Here is a 25,249-nt window from a genome sequence, read left to right on the forward strand (position 1 = left end):
TTTTTCAAATGAATTCCAATTCCTGGAGATTTCAGATGAATCAAGCTATCCTCCTCAAATGAATGATATGAATGGAACATATTGAGGTAATAGAAGTTCTTGAGCCATGTTTTGAGTTGTGGAACCATGTCCTGAATAAAAGTCAACTGTTCAAGTGAATTTTGTCAAAAACCCTAATTGTAGGCCAGATGAAACTGATGACTGTGGCCTCTGAATTGAAGTACAATTCCCACTGGATATTGACATAGGGATCATTTAAGGATGAATGATCACTTTGAGTGATGCCCTGGAGCTTTTTAGGGGTTCCCATATGTGGGCCCTGACTTTAGTCCTTGATGGGCTCAAAACCCTAGTTTGGTGACCTGAGCGAACCTGAGTCCTGATGACTGATGTCTGATCATCATAGGTGGATGAATGAATCATTTTGAGTCCTATGATTGTATTAGAGATCATTTTCTTATTGATTGATCCTTTGCCTGAGCTTCTTGTCCTTGGACACCCTCGACTGAGTACTAGGTAAACAAGTGACTGCTCTGGTATTTGTCTTGAGTTGATGAAGTGTCTGGAGGTGTGACATCTCAGGGAGGGTCAAAATTAGGGTATGACAATTGGTATTTAATAATTAAAATCAATTAGGTTTAGGTGTTTATGATTAAACCCTAATTTGAAAAACCTAATTCAAAAACCCTAGGTTTAAAACCCTAACCCAAAAAGAAAATGTTGATCTTTGTTTATCCATGATTAATTAAGTTTGTTATCTTGTACATACTTGTTGATTTAATCCTAGTTTTGTAATTAATTGCTATTTTAATCATTATCTTGTTAATTTCTCCTATGTGTTATTTATCTAACCTCATGTTTATTCATCATATCAATCATTCATCATTCACACATGAGTTTGAATCCAAGGGTTTAGATACATCCATCTCTCTATTTGTTGATTATCATACTCACTTGTTTGTTCTTGTGTCACATGATATCACACACACACTTAAGGTGTCCATTGTTGATTGCTTAAGTTTGTTGTTTTTGTCCAAAAGGATGGGAATGATATTAACTAAAATTGTCAAGGTACTAAAACTCCCTTTCCAATCTCTTTTATCTTGTGTTTAAAAGTATTGTTAAAGCTTTTACCTTGTCTTTTAAAATGGTTTTGTATTGTTAAAGCTTAACTAAACCCTTTTGTTTTGAAACCTTGGCACTAAAGAATATAATTATTCCCGGCGAAACTATTCTTAGTCCATTGACCTTGTATTGTTAAAGCTTGGTCTTTTTGTTTTAAACCTTGGTGTTAAGAGAAGAATTATTCCTAGTGAAACTTCTCCTAACCCATTGAACTTGTATTTTAAAGATTGGTCCCTTTTGTTTTAAAATTGTTAAGTATTTTAAAGCTTAACCTTTAAAACTTATTAGGTATTTTAAAGCCTAATCCTTTTCTAAAATGTTTTGTTAAGTATTGGTAAAGCTTAACACCCAAAAAGATTTTGGCCACTTTGGCCCCCCTTTTATTTTCCTTTTAAGAGGAACTACAAAAGCTCTGTCTTCTGTCATACCCCAAATTTGTCCTACCCCTTTACTTTTAACTGGCTTAAGCTTCTCATTTCATCTGCATACCTTCATTAGGGCATTTGCATGACTTTGCATTCATTCATTAACTAAAACATCTAAAAGCATGGGATCAAGGGTCATGAAGCAAATCAAGGTCTCATAGAGGTTTTGGCACAAGCTTATTTATTTCCTCAAAAGGATGCTCGATGCTTGATCAGAAGATGATGATTGGTTCAGTCTCTTGAAAAGCACTTGATCAGATGGATTCAATTCCCATGAATTACTTGACCTAGGGTCTATATCCCTGAGCATTTGGTATATTTGGACTTCATGAATTCAGGGTCCTTCTTTTAGGTTGATCAATTGGTGGATGAATCTCCATTTATAGGGTTTATTCATCAAAGGTTTATTCATCATATTGGGGATCAAAGGAAGTCCTATTATTTGGATTTCAACTATGTTTCAACACTTGATTAGTGATCAAATGATTGGGGTGGAAGACCAATTTACTTCGACTTCCTCATGGGTATAACCATCACTATATTTCCAAGTGCATTCATGGATTCATACAAACGGCCACGAAGGGTTACATGGTGCCACCATAAAAAAGGAGAGCTCAAATTGAATTAAAGAAAAGGAAACATTTGAAGGTTCAAATTAGCATGAGAGGGAAATAAGAATTCAAATCTATTTTGGAGGAGAGACTAAGTTGGTCTAAAAAAGTTCATCTAGATCCATCACTACTTCTACTTCATTTCAATATCATTCAAGACCATACATGACCAAAGTCGAGATCATTCCAAATGCTATACAAGGATCAAAAGTCACATTGTAGATTCTTCCGAAAATTACAAAAAAGAGTACACTTTGTTTATAGTCAAGTCCAAGATTTCAAACTCATTACAAATTACAATCCATCCATAATCCATTCAACAATCATTCAAGTATCCATACATAAATAGAGTGTATCTTTTCCTTACAAAATTCATTACAAGAAAATCAAATTTCTAAACCTAGGGTGACTTGCTCCTACCCTTAGCCTTGATTCATTTTGCTCATCCAACCATGCCAAGTCTCTTTGCATTCACCAAGTTGCTTTAAACATAAACCTGTCCCTGCCACATCCATAAATCAAACCTGCAACACACAAAAATACCATATCAGTTCCAAGCCATGTCAAATTCAAGACAAATCCTATTGTCTCCACTTCAAGACAAGTTTGCACTTAAAGGTAAAATTCAAATCCAAGTCAAAAACCAGCTCAGTACAATATCGGTTTCAATCCTACCATAATCTACACACTCAGTGCTCAAACCTTCATCCAGAATTCAATCCAAGCCAAATACTCGCAGCCTATGGCAAGCTATGTTTAGGAGATTCTTACAAGCAAAAAGTCGGTCTAGAAAATCAAGGCCCTTCTATAACAGATGCAGATCTGCCCCTAAGTGAACAATCATGTACGTTAACCATTTCGTCACTCATTAACCCATACCTTCTATACAAACACACTCACCAAACATCCATACACGTTCACAAACAGAAAAGGCAAAGAGATTCATAAAAGGTTCCTAACTAACAGCTCAGTTTACATAACAGCATCTAACCAATTGCTAGCCATAGTCCTATAACTAACTCTATTCTGTTATAACCAACTCTCCCCAGCTTGTAACAAACCTCCTAACCACATATAACTGTCATAACAGAAATACCAAATAGAAAAACCATTTTGTAACAGAAAACTAGCATCCTAACAAACTTCAACTAACTGTTTTTAACCTTCAGTCTTTTCACCAATTCAGTTACAAACTCTAACCAACATAACTACTGCCAGCTCTTAATCCTCATAACAGAATCTAGCAGGGCATAACAGAAGTAACAAGAAAAAATCAGTGACAAAAACTCACCTATATAACTGGATTCACCATTGCTCACGATCTCAGCACCACCATCACCCTTCAATCATCTTCACTCTGCAACTCTCTCCACTTTAACTCACCCGATTCATCCTCCATCTTCTGAACCATCCACCACTTCATCATCACCATCTCAAATTCACACTCCTCCACCAATCTCCGATTCTCCTTCACATCATCAACCTTCAACAACCTTCAAACATAATCACCACATTCTTCAATTCTCATATGCACTCACCAACAGAAAATCTTCACCACTCGGCTCGCTGATTCAATCACCAAAGAAAAATTCAGAAGAAAAGAATTAGAAAACTAACAGAAATCAGAAGAAAATCGTAACACTGAACTCACCTCTAACGGCCTTCAACCCTCACTCTGAACAGAGAACCTTGCTCTTCATACTCATAGCAACCTTCGTCTCCATCAGTGCTTCACGCCATACTCTTCTTGAATCGAATTCTCCATCAAGAATCACCATTACAATAATGCAAACTTCAATCATCTTCAGCTCTTCTCTACAGCGACAATCACGTTCATCATCATCTTCCAACTTCAACAACATCATCATCTCCAATCCATCATTTGAGTCGCCTCTGCATTCATCGTCATCGCTCTGCGTGTAACAACTTCGACGATTTGCGTATCAACGAGAGGTGTGAATCGGAGACGAACTGAGTGAGATCGATGTGGAGAGAAATGGATCCGGAGAAGTTATCAAGAGAGGTGGGACTTCGAAGCGAGGGAGAGAACTGAGATCGGAATAGAACGGAGAAGGAGCTCCGCCGCGCCACCATTGTAATACAATCGGAGGAGAGGAGGTTCGCCGCCGTTTCCATTAATCGAGATCGCGAGAGAGACTGAGACGGAATAGTGTGAGGGAGAGGATGGAGAGGCTTTGGCCGGAGACGTTGGTTCCACCGCCGCACCATCGTCAGTGTGAGTTCACGAGTGAAGAGGAAGACCGATAGCCACAAGTAACAACCCTAATCCCCTTTTATTTTCTTCAATTTAATGTTTAATTTAATTAGCATATGATTTGAATATTCGATTAGCATAAAGTTTGATGTTGATTAGATATAAGTGTGATTAATTAGGATTAACTAGTGTTAATGGTGTTTAAATGTACATGAATCTGATGGAATTATTGAAGTTGAACCCAAAGTCTAAAAATTTGTGTGGAATCAAAATCTGAAACGTGCTCATGGGTTAATCCTCTTGGGCCTTGACCGAAACTGCCACTCTCACCCCCTTTTGGCCCATGCTGCACCGTTTTTGCAGGCTAGATAAACAACCACAAAAACAAACTCGGGCCATATCACACCCCTTTCGGCCCAGCATACCACCTTCTTATTGTATAAAAAAATCGGGATCAAGTTCCTATGGGCCTCACCGAATTCATATCCACCACCCCTCTTCCGCCCGTGACACCATTTCTTTTTAGCAACTTGAAAACTCAAACAAAAAACGCTCCTGTGGGCTCCCTGGTTGGGCCTGCGCCCAGTTTGCCATGCATACACCATGAAATCAATGTTCACCCCCTGTTTCTATTTTTTTTAACTACTAAATTTAGGTTTAATTAGATTTCTTCCTATTTTTTCTTTTAGGTGATAAAAATGCTTTTTCTATTATTTTCATTAGACTTTAATACTAATTTTGACATAAAAAGTTTCATGAAAAGTACTAGTTTTAGGCTTACTGTTTTAGTCTCTTTTTTGTTTGATTTAGAGTTCATTTCTCTTTCATAAAAATGCCATAAAAATAGTAGTATTTTAGTGTAATTTTGCATTAATACTTGAATCGTTTTGTGCTAGTTCCGTGTTATTTTCGTATGATGCTTGTGTGATTTTATTACTTAGCTTTTGGCCATGTTTTAGGCCTATGTTGTTATACCGCTTGTATGCTTCTTTTAGAATCTATCCCATGTTAACATTAGGATTTAGACTTGCATAGACAACTTAGACTAGAATTTAGGATTAGTTCCCTATTGCATTCTTTTTCTTTTTCAACTCTTTAAAACATTAATAAAAGGAAGATGCGAATCACAATAAGAAAGTGATAGAGAAATGAGTGGGATTCATTCCCTAATCTATTTCTCAATCGCTTAGTGGCATAGAAACGAGTGGGATTCATTCCCTAATCTGTTTCTCGGTCACTACTTAATGGGAGAGAAACGAGTGGGATTCATTCCCTAATCTGTTTCTCAAACATTAATTAATGGGAGAGAAATGAGTGAGATTCATTCTCTAATCTGTTTCTCAAACATTACATAATGGGATGGAAGCGAGTAGGATTCATTCCTTAATCTGCTTCTCGATCATTATACATTTTATGTGATTCAAATCGTGAAGTAATTTCCCTTAAAAAATACATAACCAAAAACACTTTGAAACATCTAATAATGGTTCAGACTAAAACAAAGTAGAGAAAGTGGTGAGTGGCCCGGTATTGGGAACTGTTCATCACTCATCTACCCTAAAAGACACAAACCAATCATTTCTTTTTCTTTTGCCTCGTTGGCACCTAAGGGCAATGTCATTTCCGTTCGAACGCATCGTAGGTCTGTCCCCTTATGCAAGAACGTGAACGTTGACTCCGCCCAATTAAAAAACACAAAAACAAACAGAAAATCTTTAGCCGAGCTACGGTAACTCTGATTCCTGAAAAGGATACGTAGGCAGCGGGGTAGGGCCCGTGCGAGTACAATTCTTTATTTTCCCTACATTTTGCATTCATTTCGCATTTAGATATAGACATAGTTATACACCCTTTAGATAGAAACAAACATAGGCGGATACCATCGAGTACGATGGGCGCGAGGGGTGCTAATACCTTCCCCTCGCGTAACCGACTCCCGTACCTAGATTCTCTGGTCGCAAGACCCTATTCCTTCCTTTGTTAGGTTTTCTGATATTCCTTTCCCTTATGGGATAAATATATTGGTGGCGACTCTGTTCATTTTTCGCGAGCGTGCGACATCTTCCTTCTTCTTTAAGAAGGTTATGTAGGCTTTAGATGCGATGTCTTACCGAGCTCACTTTTAAAACATTCTTTTCTCATCCCCACTATCTATTTAAACAAGTTTTTCACATGTGATTTTCAAAATGTATGTACAAAAGATAAACAAAATAAAAAATATTTCAAAGAGGTTCCTGTGGAGTACCATGGATATGAGGGGTGCTTAAAACCTTCCCTTTGATAACAATCCCTCCGTAGCCAAAACTCTGATAAGTTTATTAGTTTTGATTTTAAAAAGTTTTATGGGTTTTATTCGCTCTTTCACCCATTCCTTTTGGAAAAAATAAAGCGCGGTGGCGACTCTGTTTAAAAATGAGCTAGGTCTTCCCATGGCCTTAGTCTCACCAATTTCACCACTACAGAAAATTGACGACTCTGCTGGGTATACTGATCAAACTATTGGTGTGCCTTTAGAAGGGTTGAACCAGTCTTTGCTTTATTGTTTCCTTTGTTATTATCTTTATTTTTGTACATAACCTTTCATTTTGTCTTTTACTTTCCTATGTGAATATTTGTTACTTTTAATGGGTTGTATTGGGAAAGGGCATGATTCCCCTTGTGGTGAGACAAACCTAAACCGGATTTAGAGTGTAAACTTATTATAGGATACTGGTATAGTCATTTTGATCTTGAGGGAGTAGTCCCAAAGAAGTTAATTTGAGATCCATCGCTCAGTGAAGGCCTTTTTGGAAGTAACTTTGTTTATCATGTAGTTGGGAATACATCATTACGTTCAACTAAGATGTAGAAGCTGGGGACCTAGAAACCCTTAACCAATCTTGGCCCTTAAGATGTAGTTTGTAAATTATGTCAGATTCATTTTCAGAATAGTTGTTACACGAGGCTACGCTGAGATGAGGTTCTCTTGGATTTTGTTCAAATAAGTATGTTGATACAGAGTTTACAGTCTCCAAGTTGGGCTGCTTGAGTCTGGGAAACAATAGAACCTTGATCTACAGGTACAAAATAACCATAGTACACACCTTTGGGATGGGTACACCTTTGGCTGCATGGTCGTGACATTGAACCCTGAAACCCATGTTTTTGCTATGTTTGCATTCATTCATCCATGCATCTTAAAATATATAATATCTTTCAAGGAATTAAAAGAAACCTTTTAGTTTTGTAAACATTATAGGAGTGGAACCTAAAAGAAGAAAACCCAAGAAATATACTTTCAAGAGTTTAGAGGTGGAAGAATTAAGAAAGTTAGGTTCTGTAATTGTTAATCAAGACAAGTTTTGTAGCAAGTATGGAAGATTGTTTTATCTCCTCAAAACCAAGATGGAAGAAGGAATCCTCTCCACTTTGATCCAATTCTATGATTCCCTGTATCATTGCTTCACCTTTCCTGATTATCAACTATTGCCTACCTTGGAAGAATATTTAAGCATCATTGGGTTGCCTATTACTGGAAGAATTCCTTTCACTGGTTTAGAACAAGATCCCCAGGCCTTATGAGATTGCAAAATTCACTCATTTGAGAAAGGAAGAAATTGAAAAGAACATGGTTACTAAGGGAGGATTACCAAGGTTACCTGCTGAGTTCTTAATTAAGAAAGCTCTCACCTTGTCACAAGAAAGAAAGGAAGAAGACTTTGAAGCTTTTTTTGCCTTGTTGGTGTATGGGTTGTTCTTATTCCATAATATTAACAACTTTGTTGATATGAATGCATCAAGATCTTTATGAAGAAGAATCATGTTCTTAGCTTACTTGGGGACACTTACTATTCTATTCATCTCCGAAATTCCTATGGAAAGGGAATGCTTACCTGTTGTATTCGTTTGTTGTACAAGTGGTACATATCTCATCTGCCTGACACCTTTGAGTTTTGGAGCCAAAAAGAATGTATGAAATGGTCACGCAAGATCACGACTCTTACCAACACTGAAATTGTTTGGACAAATAATCACTTTTGTAGGATGAAGACTTTGGACTGCTGTGGTGATTTCCCTAATGTGCCCCTCATTGGTACAAAAGGAGCAATCAGCTATAGCCCCGTGTTAGCTCGTCGTAAATTTGGGTTTCCTATGGACAAAAGACCAAGGGACAATTTATTGGATGGATTCTTTCTTGAAGATAGAGTTGAAAACAAAGAGTTTAGAAAAAGGATTGCTAATGCTTGGCATCTAAGTCACATAAAATAAATTAAAAATTGGAAGAACAAAGGGGATCTCTCTCCTAAGCCCTTTGATGGTTGGGTCACTACAAGAGCTGCTGAGTTGAGAATGCCTATTCTCCCTAGAACATCTCTCCCATCTGTAAAGAAACCCCCTCTACCCCCTGTTGCTCCTCCAACAATTAAAAGCATCCAATAAGCTCTAAGGGAAATGAATAAATCAAGAGACCATTGGAAGAGAAAGTTTGAAAGCTCTGGTGCTGAATTAGGAATGATAGAGGAATCCTATGAAGATATGCTGAAAGAAAAGAATGATCAACTATTCCTTCAAGACACTTGGCTCATAGCTAAGGATGCTTCTATTGCCAAATATGCAAGAGAGAAGAAAAGGAAGCAAGAAGAAGAAGCTCTCCTTCCAAAAGAAGCTGCATGGAATAGTATTATTGATAAACTGGAGAAGGTCAAGTTGAAGAAGAAGAAGACTCAAGATGATATGGATACTTCTCACTAAGATTTGATGATCACTCTAGGATTTTACTAGCTTTCTTTGATTGCTTCTACCTTGTAACTCTTGAAAATAGTTTATGATTTGGCTGTCCCTTGTCCCTTTGTATGCTATCAAATGAAAATGGTACCTCGATGACCCTCGATTGTCCCTCGATGACCCTTATATGTACCAAGGATGCCTTGTCCCTTATTATTAATGAACGAAATTTATTTTTCAAGTTACTTTATAGTGTTTACATTTACAAAACTCTTAAGTAAATCCTTGAAATATATTGTGATATATTTTGAAAATTAAAAAGAGTATTTTGCATTGCATGCATCATACCACATTCACATTCACACTCACATCCGAGTCAGAGTCTTATTCATTCCTCCCTCTCTCCTCAAAAAGTCAAGCTGACGCATCGGTATAATACTCGTGCCAATCGTCAAAGAATGGAAGACGGTATGGTTGATGATCAAGAGTGGAAAGAAGAAGTTGCTGTCCTACGCTCCGGTATTGAAAGATTAACTTTTATGGTTCAAGACTTGGTGGCTGCTCAAAATCAGCCATCAATCCAAGATCAGACTACTGAGGTCTCCGAGATAGAGACTGCTTAGATTCCCGTAATTCCTACGACGAATCCTACGACCACTAAACCATATGGAATAGAGATGGATTTCCAATTGGCTGGATAACAGATTCCTATTCCACAAACAACAATCCCTCAGGCCATCATGACCACTGCTCCTACTGCAACGAATGTTATCCCTGTCCAAAATGAACAAATTTTCCATGGTGTTCCTTCTGAAGGCATGAGAAGATTGGAAGAATTTGAAGACCAATTTTTGGAAATGCAAAAGGAGATCAAGGCCCTAAGGGGGAAAGATCTATTTGGAAAAGAAGTAAATGATTTATCCTTGGCTCCGAATGTCAGAGTTTCGGCCAATTTCAGACTCCCAGAATTTGAAAAGTACAAAGGGAATTCGTGTCCTCAGTCATCTGATCATGTATGTAAGGAAAATGTCCATGCACACGGAAGATCAACGCTTTTTAATTCACTGCTTTCAAGATAGCTTATCTGGAGCTGCTTTGAAATGGTACATGGGTTGGGATAGTACTCACATATGTACTTTCCATGACCTAGGTGAAGCTTTCATCAGAGAGTACAGATACAACATTGATATGGCACCGAACAAAGATCAACTCCGTGCTATGTCCCAAAGAGAAAAAGAGTCTTTCAAAGAGTACGTGCAAAGGTGGTGTGAACTAGCTGCTCAGGTTATTCCTCCAATGGAAGAAAACGAAATGACCAAAGTGTTCCTTAAGACACTAAGCATATTTTATTACGAGAAGATGGTAGCAAGCGCTCCCAATGACTTTACTGAAAAGGTAAACATGGGGATGTGGCTTGAAGAAGGTATCCGAGATGGCCGCCTAATCAAAGAAGCCAGTTCATCACTATCTAGTGGTGGCATCAAAAGATTTGTTAGTAACTTTGCCAAGAAAAAGGAAGAAATTGTGAGTGCCATCTCAAGAGGAAGGAAAAGACGGTACCAAGCACAATAGATTGCTGTTGTGACTCCAATTGTTAGCCAAACTCCGCCACCGAATGTGCAAAGACCTTAGCTTCAACATCCTCGACAACAGGCTCCTCAACAAAATCAACAAAGGAAATATCCACCTTTTGATCCAATTCCGATGACTTATACAGAATTGCTTCCTATGTTACTTTAGAAAAATCTAGTTCAGCTGAGGGATCCTCTTCCTCCTCCTACTAATCCACCATTTTGGTACAAGGCGGATGCTCGTTCTGCTTTCCACAAGAATGCTCCTGGTCATACTGGGGAAAATTGTTACCCTCTTATGAGTGAATTACAAAAAGTGGTTCGAAGCAACATGCTCGCCTTCAAGGATGTCAATCCTAATGTTCAAGTTAATCCAATGCCTAACCATGGGACTGTCAATGCTATCCAGACTCAATCCGGTTATGAATACATACATGATGTTTGTGAGTCAATTCAATCCTTGGTGAATATGCACGTTGTCTTGTGTGAACTTGACTACTTTCCTCCGCATGACTACAATGCTTGTCCAATATGTTCCAACACCATTCGTGGATGTACTCTCGTAGTTGAAGATCTTCAGAAACTACTAAACCGAGGAATTATCAGCATATCAAGAAAGAAAAGGGATGAAGAAGTCCACTCTGTCAACATGGTACATGGCTGTCCTGGCCAATACCAAGTTTATGATGTACACCTGTTAAGATGCGACATAGTACAAATGCACGCCATCTTGTGGGTGATGGGAGGTTTAACTCGACACAATTATGGCTCTTGTCGAATCTGCTCCAGAGATCCCCGAGGGTGTGCACTAGTGAAAGCAGGAATTCAAAGTCTCATGGATCGAGGACTTATCTAGATTCTCCAACATATGGATGAGATTAATATCAACATGATTGGGGAATGTTCCATAGTGAAGTATGTGCCCGATGTTCTCACTGTGCGTGTATCCTTACGAATGATACACGAGAAATGGGTCCAAAGCGGATTGATTGACTTTAGACATGATAGATGTCCCGCTTATGAAGGAGGCACGCGAGGTTGTGTTGATCTACTATAAGACATTCTGACTTTGATGGGTTTGGGTTTTCTAGTTTAAGAAATCAAAGGAAGAAAGGGACATAATTACATTGAAGAAAATATGACATATGGGCCACTTGACAGTATGATGCGAGAAGTACCTCAAAGGATTCCGAAGCATAATCGTGACCTGTACATATCAGCGAAGTATGAAGATAACATTTTAACAAATGTATTGGTAGACGCTGGTTTATCTTTGAACATTATGCCATGGAGCACCTTGGAAATTTTATTCTATCAAGGGGTACCTTTTAGGCCAAATGGGGTTAGCATATTGACATTTGAAGGGTTAGCGCGCACTGTGATCGGAGAAGTTGATCTACCTATCCGCATCGGACCTCTTGATTTTGACGTCACCTTTCAAGTGATGGAAATTTATCCTGCTTACATCTGTTTGTTGGGAAGACCTTGGATTCACAGTGCTAGAGCTGTCCCTTCCACTTTATACCAGATGTTGAAATACCCTCTGAAGGACAAATTAATAACTATTTATGGAGAGCAGACTATGTTTGTTTGTCAACTATCCTCTAATCCAAACATCGAAGAATTTGAAGCTCAAATCCAAGCTTTGGAAATTGTTAATCTGGTGCAAGATAAGAAAGTTGGTGTGTATATTTCCTCCTGGATAGATGCCCAACAAGTGGTTGTCCAAGGATCATATGAAGGCTGGGGGAAATTTATTGAACTTCTCGCCAACGAGAATAAAATTGGTCTAGGATTTGCATCCCAGAAGTCAAATGGAAAAGAACTTGAGTATGGAAGTTGCAGCAAGACTCTGCACGAAACTTTTCAAAGTGCTGGTGTCATACCCCAATTTTTGACCCTAAGATCACACGTCATTTTCATATCAATCATCAATCAAGAAGTTTCTACTTAGAACTATACTTGTGATGTTATGCTCAATTCATCTGCAAAGGAATCATCAAGCATCAATATTTTTCTTGTATATGTTGTTTTACTAACCAAAATACCAAAAATATTGCCTTGTGCTTTTGTATGTTTGTGTTTTGTAGGTACCAAGTCAAAATATCCATCAAAAAGGGCATTTTTCAACATCATCCCTGTGCAAATCGATTTGCATAATGTGCAAATCGATTTACATAGCTGTTTCTGCACTAGATTTGCTTCTGCCATCAGTGCAAATCGATTTGCATAAGACAGCAATCGATTTGCATTACTGTTTTTGCCCCGGATTTTGCCTTTTTCAGCAATGCAAATAGATTTGCATAAAGTGTAATTCGATTGCACCGGTGCGAATTTTGAAGAATGAAGGCAAATTTCAGCTTTTGAAGGTGATGACATCATTTTCAAGTGTGGGAAGCATGACTTAGTTCTTATATTTGATTTCCTACATCATTTTATCATAAACCCTCATGTGATCACATCAATACCATTGGATCATAATTTTGGCTCCAAATTCATTTACCAAACCTAAATCTATTTTCCAATCGTAACTCCAAACCACCAATAATCCCAAGCCTAAATCCTATAAATAGACTTTCCCCTCTTCATTTCTCAAGCTTTGAAAGCCAAAGAAACTCTTGCTCTTTCTCTCCTCATCTCTCCCAAACCCTTCACTTAAAGCTCTTTTCTTCTTCCATAAAAAGTTAGTGAGTTACATATTGAACCTCACTAACTTTGAGCTAAACCTTCATCTAAGGCTTGTGGTTGTGTATTCTTGAAGAAGAATCAAAGTTGGTGAAAGATTTGGTAAAATTCTAGATCCTTTCCATAATTCAAGATATGATCCATTGTTGTTTATGTTTGATGCACCTTTGGTGCTACATTGTTGAGTTTTGCTTGCTTACTTGATACATTTTCATGCACAAATTGATCCAAGATCACAAGGTGTTTGGTTTTATGTTTAAACAAGTTTTCTTCTCTCTATTTGCTTTTTTTTTTGAAAAAACTGTGTTATGCAAATCGATTTGCATATTGTGCAAATTGATTTACATAACTGTTTTTTTGCGCAGAATTTGAAAACAGAGTTATGTAAATCGATTTACACTCTATGCAAATCGATTTTCAGCTAAGCAGAATGTGTTTGTTTGCCTTTTTTGATTTGTTTTTGGTTCTAACTCATCTTCTACTCCTTTCTTTTGTTATTTTCTTTGAATCACAAGTTAGAGGCCTAATTTCTCTCTAATATCAATGGACTTAGGGCGTCGATAGGATGAGAATCCAAATCCGCAAAATTAAGTGATTGAAATTATGGATGAAAGGAGCTTTTGAGTGTGGTTCCATCTTTTATTTCTTTTTATTTTGATCGATGAAAGTCTTTGATACCTTGAGAATTCTTATGGATTCTTGGTAAAGACTAGATCCCTACCTATTTTCTTTTCGTGCGGTATTGCTTTCGGAGTGATCTATATATCGCTTCTCTCGCATGCATTAGCACATAAAGTTTTGACTGGCCTCGTTGTAGGGTGATTTCTACATAAATCACTTGGCGATCTGCTTAACATAGCGCAATATTTCGTGTCCCGAATAAAAGAAGATCAAACATGGAAGAGAATTGTATGCGGTTGATTTATGACTTATGGAAGTTTATCGTGTAGTCGCTATGATTTTATCAAGCTTCTGATAAATTTCCATTGAATTTAAATCCGAGAACATTCTTCACTCACCATCGATCTTTCCTACTAACTTTGATAACATACTTGACAGGTTTCAAGATGGTTATCTTTAACATCTAACAATTAACTTTAATTTCTGCATTTTATTATATTTCTCTTTATATTTCTCGCTTTATTGCTTTATTTTATCATTTTATCATGTTTATGTTTCCGCCATTTTCTCTTTGTCCATTTGGACGTTTATATTCCTCTATTTTTCTCTTTGTCCATTTGGACGCATTGTTTATGTTTCCGCTATTTTATTTTTGTCCATTTGGACCATACTCTATTTTTGTGCTAAAACACTAATAGATAACTCAAAATCTAAAAAACACCTAAGGCCCTATAGACTATTGGTTACTATCCCGAGCATTTTGGAGACTTGGACTTTTGGACTTAATACCTCTGGACCCTATTATTCTGTTGTTACTCTTCTGTCTGTCTGGCATTGGATTGTTGTCTGTTTGTGTGTGCAGGTATTTCCTTAAAAGCCCTTGATGGTTAATTCCAAGGCATTGTGATAAGGATTTTACCCGAAAACAGTCGTTACTCTGCCCGATTTTCGTTAGAATTTTAATGTGCTTAATGCAAAGTGGTGCTAAAGATAATAAGTTCATCTGGATCCCCAAGTGGTAATGTGTTGGTTTAGTATTGACAGTCCAAAGGATGGGAAATCTACCTTGACTCTTAATGTCAAGTGTTGGCTTCTTTTTTCAGTTAGACCGTTTCTTTCCTTAGCTTTTATTTTACGCATTAGGATAGCCTCTTCATCTCCTCCCCTTCTTAGATTTTCAAAATCTTCTCCCTTTTTCTAAAATCTTTTTATGTTTGTAATCTCTTTTTAAACCTTTCTTAAAAATATCTTTTTTCCTTTAGTGGCTTTTCTTCAAAAGTTTAGACACGATTAATTGTTGTAGTGAGTTGCGATACCCCAAGATTTTGAAATTGATTGATATATTGAGATCTTTTCCGCATGAGAGAGCTAGTGACTCGTTGATTACCATCCGAGTTGGACCCCTTCTTTCATTTGTGATACAAAGAACTCGTTTGTTCTCATGCTCAAGATCAATGGCTGAGTATTTCTCTCCGACGATGATAAAGTGTTTATTCCTTTTTAAACCGTTTTTCCCTTTTCAGCGGAACTACATTAGCTCTGACTTCTCCATTGCACCGAGGAGGTATGTAGGCACAAGGCTTAATGTCTTGCCGAGCTTATTTTAAAAATAAAACAAACCTCTTTTTTTAGCACACACGACACAGATTTTCCAAAAAGTTCCTGTGGAATACCACCCGTACCTAAGATCTCTTTCTTGTTTTAAACTTTGGGTTTTCTCCATTCTTTTCCCTTTTCCTTTGGAAATAATAAAGCGCGGTGGGGACTTTCACTGAAATATTGAGTCGAGTCAATCCTATGGCTTCGATCTCAGATTTTCCCCTCTACAGAAAAAATGGCGACTTGACTAGGGACCCAGTTTTAAGTGTGTTAAGCCTAATTTTGTTTATCTGTGTGTTTTTTATCTGTATATATTATTGTGTGCTTTGTTTGCTTTTTTTTCTTTTTGGTGCTCGATGGTTCCTCTGTGATGAGATAAAGTCCTAACCCGGACTTTGGTGAGTAACTTGAGATAGGAGGTGGTAAGACCAATAGTCGCATGTCAGGAGCGATCCTTAACATGAGCGTCATATGGTGGAACCCCAATCAGTGGAGGACTCATGGAAGGTAGTAGATGTTGTTACGAACCATCATAAGAACGCTATTACTTTCAATAGTGAGTGTCCGTAGAAGCTGAATGTGTAACATCCCGATTTTTATTAATATTTTTATTAATTATATTAGTAATTATATTGTTTGGTGTTTTTAATAATAACTTATTTATTTAGTTATTATGTGATATAATAATTATTTAAGTATTTAATTATGTGAGTGTTTGTGTTGTTTGACTTAATTGAGTTATTAGAGAGATATAACTAAATGGGCCTAAGTGATAGAAACATAATGGATGGATTGATGGGTTAAGCCCAATTGACATAAGTGAAATAGTAAGAGAAGGTTAGGGTTTTAGAGGTTACTATTTTCATTTGGGGGAAAAAATAGGAAGAAGAGAAAAGAGGCAAAAGGGAAGAGAACAATGGTGGAAGAGAAAAGCTAGAAGAAACCTCATTTTCGCAGCAAGTTTCAGCATTGAGTCACCTTAGCAAAACGGATGTATCTCTCAATCCAACCGTTGGATCGTCGCGTGGTTTTGACACAACGTTCCTGACTCATAGGGGTAAGTTCTGACCGAAGCGATTTTGATTTTGAGGATTTTAAGTTCGTCTGATAAGCTGATTTCCGAACTGGTTTTTAGGTGTGTCTCCAAATTATGTTTGAAGGATTTATTTTGGAGAAAAGCTTAGAGCTATGGTGAAAGAGTTCATATTTGCCAAGGTAAGGGTGGGGTTCTTTCATGCTAAAGGGTTGTATGATAGTATGTTATAGTGGGTTTAATTCTATACTTTGATATCCATGTTCTTCTATGTTGCAATTTTGGGTATTTGATGATTTGTTGGAATGTGATGATATAAATGTGATAAGTTGTGTGCAATTGATAATCTATGTGTATTAGATTGTTATGTTTGTTGTGAGTAAACCATTGATAGTGAAATAATGGGTTTTGTTATAGAATTGGAAAATAATGGAATAGAAATATAATAGTTGAATTGAAATTAATATAGTTTAATTATTAATTGGATATTTAAATTATTAGTTGAATTGATTCCAATAAGTCTATGTGATTGGAATATACTTGGACTTGGACCAATTATTCGGTTTATCGGTAAATTACGGTATTTTGAGAAATTGTTTGTAATTGTGTTTTGGCTTGAATATGTATGTTGAGAAATATATATTGTCATGCCAATGATGTTGTTTTGATATTTATTCTTTATGGTTAGTTGGTTAGCATTAATTATAATGATTAATTGCTTGATGTTGAAAATGTGTGTTCATGTATAATTGACAAAAATGAGAATTAACATGAGGTAGTATGATTACTAGTGTTAATTGGATTGTGTGAATCGTAATTGATTAATTGGCCTCTCATATGTGAATGATGTGTTTGTGTTGTGAATGTTGTGTACAATTGGTGGATAATTCATAGAGTTGAATTATTGTGATATGTGGAAAGTTAAGATGGTAGAGATGATCTTAATTGCATATATTTGTGAGATTGTACATACATTCATATCATAGTGTGCCTTGAAACATAGGTGGAATTGCTTTGAAACACAAGCGTGGCTTGGATTCTAGAGTGAATCGGAAAGCGGTAAACTATATGTTTACATTTGGTGGCTTTGGTCTTGTCCGGATCTGAAGCGTGGCTAGATTCTATATGAATCGGAAGCGGTGGAACTTTGGGTCCATATTGGGTACCACATGCATAGAGTCACATGTCTTGCATTGAGTTACATTGGAGTTATGTGATGTTTGAATATATGTAATTATGTGATTAGGTGATTGTTATGTGTGCATGAGATGTGATAATTAAATTTGGTGATATTTGATACATGATTTTGGTGATATATGTAAATGAAACGTATATGATGAGAATGCAAATATATATATGTATTAATGATATATGTATATATGTGGAATATATGAACCATGTTTTGCCATTGTTGATAGTTGTATTAATTTACGTTGTGATTATGAAGTATATATTATTATGTGCTTGAATGACATACTTGTAAACTTGAATACATTGTTATAGTTGATAGTTAACATTATTGTTGTGATGCAAATTGCTTATATTGAGAAGTGGTGAATTGTGTATGATTTTATCTTTGCTATATGTATTATCATACTTTCCTTTATAATGTTTGATATCTCACCCCTTCTGCTGATGTTTCCCTACCATGGGAAATGGGCAGGTACTCAAGTATAACTGTGGAAGTTTGTAGATTCATCGTATCTGGTTGGTGTGTCGCTCTGATACGTAGCACTCGGGGGTTGTCTATATTGTTGTTTCTATGTTGTTCATGTTTTAGTTGTTGAGTTCCAAATTGGATAATGAGAAGTACTATGATGTTTGAATTTGTTTCCGATTAAATAAGATGATTTGTTTATAAAGCTAAATGTTATGATTCCGCTGCATATTAAAATGAAGTTGGTTTGTCTAAGAGCTGTTATAAGTTGTTTTGTGCTTATCTGAGATTAAAGTGCTATGTATCTGTTTATGAGTTGTTAATATGAAGTAAATGTGATATCCCAAATACTTGTTGATAGTTTTTAAAATACTCTGATTTCACGCATGATATTTTCGGGTAGAATTTGGGGTGTTACATTAGTGTTATCAGAGCAGGTCGGTCCGTCCGGCCAAGTTGTCGAGTCAGTTGAGTTGTGTGATAGTTGAATGCTGTCAGTGTTTTATTCCTTAGTACGCGACATGTGTGTGAAACACTGTTGGTACTTGTTCGTTTTGTTGCAGGGTTAGTTTAAGCGAAGTAGGGGAGAAGCTGTGCTTCTCGGATATGTTTCAGTTGTAAGTTATTGGTGTAATATATTGCTTAAGGAGACAGAACAATCAATGTAGAAGTTTGTTGGTTCCGAATTCGAAGGTAACATGGATTTAAGATTTTGTTTGTTTAACAAGTCGGAACGTCTTGGAATAAGGACAATTGTTATAAGATGGAATTTAGGAAGTTGCCATATTCAGCATTATTAGTGGACTGTGAAGTTATCAATTTAAGTAACCGTTGCGTAGGATGTTGACTTAAGAATAATGATTAAGCGACGGATTACGGCAGACCTTGTCAAGGGATCCTTGGCAAGAGATTGGAAAAGTTATCGAAGTTGTTGGAACGTTCAAGTCGGAGTTAGAAATGTGAAGGGACGAGTATGATTCCAAGAATAAAAAGTGTTGATAGTGGTGTAAAGGAATTATGTTCTAATGTTATCACAAGGTGTGTGTTAGCATGTTCAGATGATTTTGGGAGTTAATGAAGTATGGTATTTTTGGTGACGTAAAGGATTCTATTGTAGTTAAGTAACGATGGTTTACGCTACCATTATGGTTGTCGGCTATCTATTGACAAATTGAGGAACTGATCACCCTTAATCTCTTGTTGATAGTAGATGGAATCGTATTGGAATGAGATAGACTTGTCTTACCAGCTTGATAATATTGGAAGTGAATAAGTCTGTGCAAGATGGTGCGATGTTGTTTAGGTTGTTTGCAACTTTGGATGTTCATGAGGAAATAACGATTGGGGGATTATCGATAGTTGGCGCATTTGCATAAGTGTTTCCTGAAGATGTAAGTGATTTACCGTCAGAAAGAAAAGTTGAGTTTTCGATCGATTTAGTTCCTGGAACTAGTCTTGTATCGAGGGCTCCATATAGGATGTCTGCTTATGATGTTGAAAGAGTTGAAGAGTCAACTTGAAGATTTGTTTGAGGAGAGGTTGATTCGTTCGAGTGTGTCGTCTAGAGGTGCATATGTTTTTGTTGGTTAAGAAGAAGGAAGGTTTTGCAAGGCTTTATGTTGAAACAAAAAGGACAAGTTGTAGCTTATGCTCCAAAGCAACTTAAGATTCATGAGAGAAATTATCTGACGCAAGATTTTGAGTTGGCCGCCGTTGTTTTTGTTTTAAAACTTTGAAGGCAATACTTATTTGGATCAAGATTCGATGTGTATAGTGACTACAAGAGTTTGAAGTATTTGCTTGATCAGAAAGAGTTGAATATGAGACAGAGAAGGTGGTTGGAATTCTTGAAGGACTAGGATTTTGGTTTGAATAACCATCCGGGAAAAGCGAACTTTGTAGCAAATGAATTGAGTAGGAAATAATTGCATATGTCTATGTTGATGATTCAAGAATTGGAATTGTTGGAATAATTTTGAGATTTGAGTTTGGTATGTTGAAGCTTACTTGTGGTATTCTTGATGAGATTAGAGAATGTCAGAAATCAGATTTGAAATTGGTTGACAAGATGACATTGATTGATCGAGGATAAGGTGATAATTTTCGGATTGATGAGAACGGTGTCATGAGATGTCGTGATTGAATTTGTATTCCTGATGTTTCGGATTTGAAAAAGAGAATTTTTGGGATGAAGGGCGTCAAAGTGGTTGAGTAATTATCCTGGTGCTACTAAGATGTATCAAGACTTGAGAAAGTTATTTTGGTGGCGCGATATGAAGAAGGATATTGCGGAATTTTTGCATTCGTGTTTGACTTGTCAGAAGTCAAAGATTGAACATCAGAAACCGTCTGGTTTGATGCAATCGTTGTCCATTCTTAAGTGGAAGTGGGATAGCATTTCTATGAATTTTGTTTTGGGTTTTTCGAGGACATCGATTAATTGTGAGGCAATTTGGGTCATTGTAGATGGATTGACGAATTTTGCTCACTCTATTCCGATAAGCAGGAATTATCCGATGGAGAGACTTGCAAAGTTGTATTTTGAAAAGAATGTGAGTTGGCATGGTATTCCGTCGAGTGTTGTTTCTGATAGAGATCCGAAGTTTGCTTCTAGATTTTGGAAAGTTTTATAGAGTACTTTGATTATTAAGTTGTGTTTGAGTTCTGTTTATCATCCGCAAGCTGATGGTCAAACGGAGAAGACGATTCAGTAGCTTAAGGATCTTTTGAGAGCTTGTATTTTGAAGCTTTGTATGGTCGAAGGTGTGGAATGCCTTTGTGTTCGTGGGAGTCTGGAGAGAGTAAGTGTAGTTTTGGTGATGAAATGGTTGTGTCGATTGTATTTTCGAGGACGAAAATATTCTAAGTGGGGGAGAGTTGTAACATCCCGATTTTTATTAATATTTTTATTAATTATATTAGTAATTATATTGTTTGGTGTTTTTAATAATAACTTATTTATTTAGTTATTATGTGATATAATAATTATTTAAGTATTTAATTATGTGAGTGTTTGTGTTGTTTGACTTAATTGAGTTATTAGAGAGATATAACTAAATGGGCCTAAGTGATAGAAACATAATGGATGGATTGATGGGTTAAGCCCAATTGACATAAGTGAAATAGTAAGAGAAGGTTAGGGTTTTAGAGGTTACTATTTTCATTTGGGGGAAAAAATAGGAAGAAGAGAAAAGAGGCAAAAGGGAAGAGAACAATGGTGGAAGAGAAAAGCTAGAAGAAACCTCATTTTCGCAGCAAGTTTCAGCATTGAGTCACCTTAGCAAAACGGATGTATCTCTCAATCCAACCGTTGGATCGTCGCGTGGTTTTGACACAACGTTCCTGACTCATAGAGGTAAGTTCTGACCAGAGCGATTTTGATTTTGAGGATTTTAAGTTCGTCTGATAAGCTGATTTCCGAACTGGTTTTTAGGTGTGTCTCCAAATTATGTTTGAAGGATTTATTTTGGAGAAAAGCTTAGAGCTATGGTGAAAGAGTTCATATTTGCCAAGGTAAGGGTGGGGTTCTTTCATGCTAAAGGGTTGTATGATAGTATGTTATAGTGGGTTTAATTCTATACTTTGATATCCATGTTCTTCTATGTTGCAATTTTGGGTATTTGATGATTTGTTGGAATGTGATGATATAAATGTGATAAGTTGTGTGCAATTGATAATCTATGTGTATTAGATTGTTATGTTTGTTGTGAGTAAACCATTGATAGTGAAATAATGGGTTTTGTTATAGAATTGGAAAATAATGGAATAGAAATATAATAGTTGAATTGAAATTAATATAGTTTAATTATTAATTGGATATTTAAATTATTAGTTGAATTGATTCCAATAAGTCTATGTGATTGGAATATAGTTGGACTTGGACCAATTATTCGGTTTATCGGTAAATTACGGTATTTTGAGAAATTGTTTGTAATTGTGTTTTGGCTTGAATATGTATGTTGAGAAATATATATTGTCATGCCAATGATGTTGTTTTGATATTGATTCTTTATGGTTAGTTGGTTAGCATTAATTCTAATGATTAATTGCTTGATGTTGAAAATGTGTGTTCATGTATAATTGACAAAAATGAGAATTAACATGAGGTAGTATGATTACTAGTGTTAATTGGATTGTGTGAATCGTAATTGATTAATTGGCCTCTCATATGTGAATGATGTGTTTGTGTTGTGAATGTTGTGTACAATTGGTGGATAATTCATAGAGTTGAATTATTGTGATATGTGGAAAGTTAAGATGGTAGAGATGATCTTAATTGCATATATTTGTGAGATTGTACATACATTCATATCATAGTGTGCCTTGAAACATAGGTGGAATTGCTTTGAAACACAAGCGTGGCTTGGATTCTAGAGTGAATCGGAAAGCGGTAAACTATATGTTTACATTTGGTGGCTTTGGTCTTGTCCGGATCTGAAGCGTGGCTAGATTCTATATGAATCGGAAGCGGTGGAACTTTGGGTCCATATTGGGTACCACATGCATAGAGTCACATGTCTTGCATTGAGTTACATTGGAGTTATGTGATGTTTGAATATATGTAATTATGTGATTAGGTGATTATTATGTGTGCATGAGATGTGATAATTAAATTTGGTGATATTTGATACATGATTTTGGTGATATATGTAAATGAAACGTATATGATGAGAATGCAAATATATATATGTATTAATGATATATGTATATATGTGGAATATATGAACCATGTTTTGCCATTGTTGATAGTTGTATTAATTTACGTTGTGATTATGAAGTATATATCATTATGTGCTTGAATGACATACTTGTAAACTTGAATACATTGTTATAGTTGATAGTTAACATTATTGTTGTGATGCAAATTGCTTATATTGAGAAGTGGTGAATTGTGTATGATTTTATCTTTGCTATATGTATTATCATACTTTCCTTTATAATGTTTGATATCTCACCCCTTCTGCTGATGTTTCCCCTACCATGGGAAATGGGCAGGTACTCAAGTATAACTGTGGAAGTTTGTAGATTCATCGTATCTGGTTGGTGTGTCGCTCTGATACGTAGCACTCGGGGGTTGTCTATATTGTTGTTTCTATGTTGTTCATGTTTTAGTTGTTGAGTTCCAAATTGGATAATGAGAAGTACTATGATGTTTGAATTTGTTTCCGATTAAATAAGATGATTTGTTTATAAAGCTAAATGTTATGATTCCGCTGCATATTAAAATGAAGTTGGTTTGTCTAAGAGCTGTTATAAGTTGTTTTGTGCTTATCTGAGATTAAAGTGCTATGTATCTGTTTATGAGTTGTTAATATGAAGTAAATGTGATATCCCAAATACTTGTTGATAGTTTTTAAAATACTCTGATTTCACGCATGATATTTTCGGGTAGAATTTGGGGTGTTACAGAATGTCCTAGAACCCTTTTAATCCATCTAAGTCTTTTTTAGGATGTAGCGCAGAAACAAGGTCGAGTACCAATTTGGGCTTGTTGTCATGCGATGCTACGCTCAGACGAGGTCTTTTTAGGCATATTATTGGTGCCCATGAGCAATTGTGCGTGTCGATAGTATCCGAAAGAAGATTGAAAACTCTGGGAACTTTTGTAGAACCCGATCGGCAGGTACAAAATTCCTTAGAAGACGCCTTGTGGGATGGTTAGACCCATGGCTCCATGCTCGTGACGTCGAACCTTTGAACCTTGATTGTGTGATTTTGTGTGATCTTGTGTGCTCTTGATTGTGATTGATGCATAAACCATGCATTCATAAAGATGTCCTTCACAAATGGTTTTCAAAGAACTTAGAGACTTTTTTGTAAACATCACAGGTACCATGGATCAAAAGAGAAGCATCAAGAAGTACACTTTCAGGAATTCAAGTGCGAAAGAGTTGAAAGAGATAGGAACTTTGGTTCCTAATCCTGACAACTTCAGAAACCGTTATGGGAAATTGATCTCTATTCTGAAGACCAAAGTGGAGAAAGGGATTCTTGAGACTCTTGTGCAGTTTTATGACCCGGATTATCACTGTTTCACCTTTCCAGATTATCACCTTATGCCCACTTTGTAGGAGTATTCTTATTGGATTGGTTTGCTAGTTACAGATGATATACCGTTCAGTGCTCTAGAGAAAGATCCTAAGGCTAATGAGATAGCAAAGCTTCTTCAGTTGACGATATCAGATGTGAAAGCAAACATGACCAAAAAAGGAGGAATTTGGGGATTGACTTCTAAGTTCTTGATTGGAAAGGCTTCTATGTTGGCTAGTAAGGGAAGTATGATCGCTTTTGAGACTTTTCATGCCTTGCTCATCTATGGTTTGATACTCTTTCCCAACATTGACAACTTCGTTGATGTTAATGCTATTCGGATATTCATGATTGGGAATCCTGTGCCTACTTTGCTTGGGGATACTTATCATTCCATTCACCATAGGACTGATAAGAAAGGTGGACTTATCAACTGTTGCACTCCTTTGCTCTATAAGTGGTTTATTTCATACTTACCTCATACTAAGTGAAAATTCTAGTAACACACGCTCGATGTCAAATTGGATGTTATGACATCCACAATTACGCAGCACAGACAATAATAACAAACAGCAAAAACAATAAAGAACACACAGAATTGTTTACCCAATTCGATTCAAACAACCTACTCTGGGGGCTACCAAGCCAGGGATGAAGTCCACTATTAGCAGTATCAATTCAGAGCTAAACTCCTAGTTTACAACTCCTCACTTAATCACTACCCAATGACCCTTCTACCTAGGTTCTACCTAGATATGGAATATCTCCATTCGACTCCCCCTTAATCACAGCATTGATAACACATACACAATAAACAATTACAGATAGAAGACGCACTTCAAAAACACACCTTGATCTACTTAAAAGCTTTAATCAGGAGACACACACTCGTGCTTAAAAGCTTAGAGTGACACAATAAAAACACAAAATAATTCCAACGCAATCATCAAAGATAATAGCGTGGATCACAAGA

General features: G+C 36.5%; 1 long non-coding RNA gene across 1 annotated transcript; it reads left to right on the plus strand.

The window, feature by feature from the left end:
• Positions 1-21,383: 21,383 nt before the first annotated feature.
• LOC131606582 (uncharacterized) lies at positions 21,384-23,392 on the plus strand. Its single transcript, XR_009284895.1, has 3 exons — positions 21,384-21,601; positions 21,680-21,759; positions 23,242-23,392. It is a non-coding gene; the product is annotated as an uncharacterized LOC131606582 (long non-coding RNA).
• The last annotated feature ends 1,857 nt before the right edge of the window (positions 23,393-25,249 follow it).

The sequence above is a fragment of the Vicia villosa genome, linkage group LG5 (genome assembly GCF_029867415.1).
Source record: "Vicia villosa cultivar HV-30 ecotype Madison, WI linkage group LG5, Vvil1.0, whole genome shotgun sequence".
Classification (NCBI taxonomy): domain Eukaryota; kingdom Viridiplantae; phylum Streptophyta; class Magnoliopsida; order Fabales; family Fabaceae; genus Vicia; species Vicia villosa.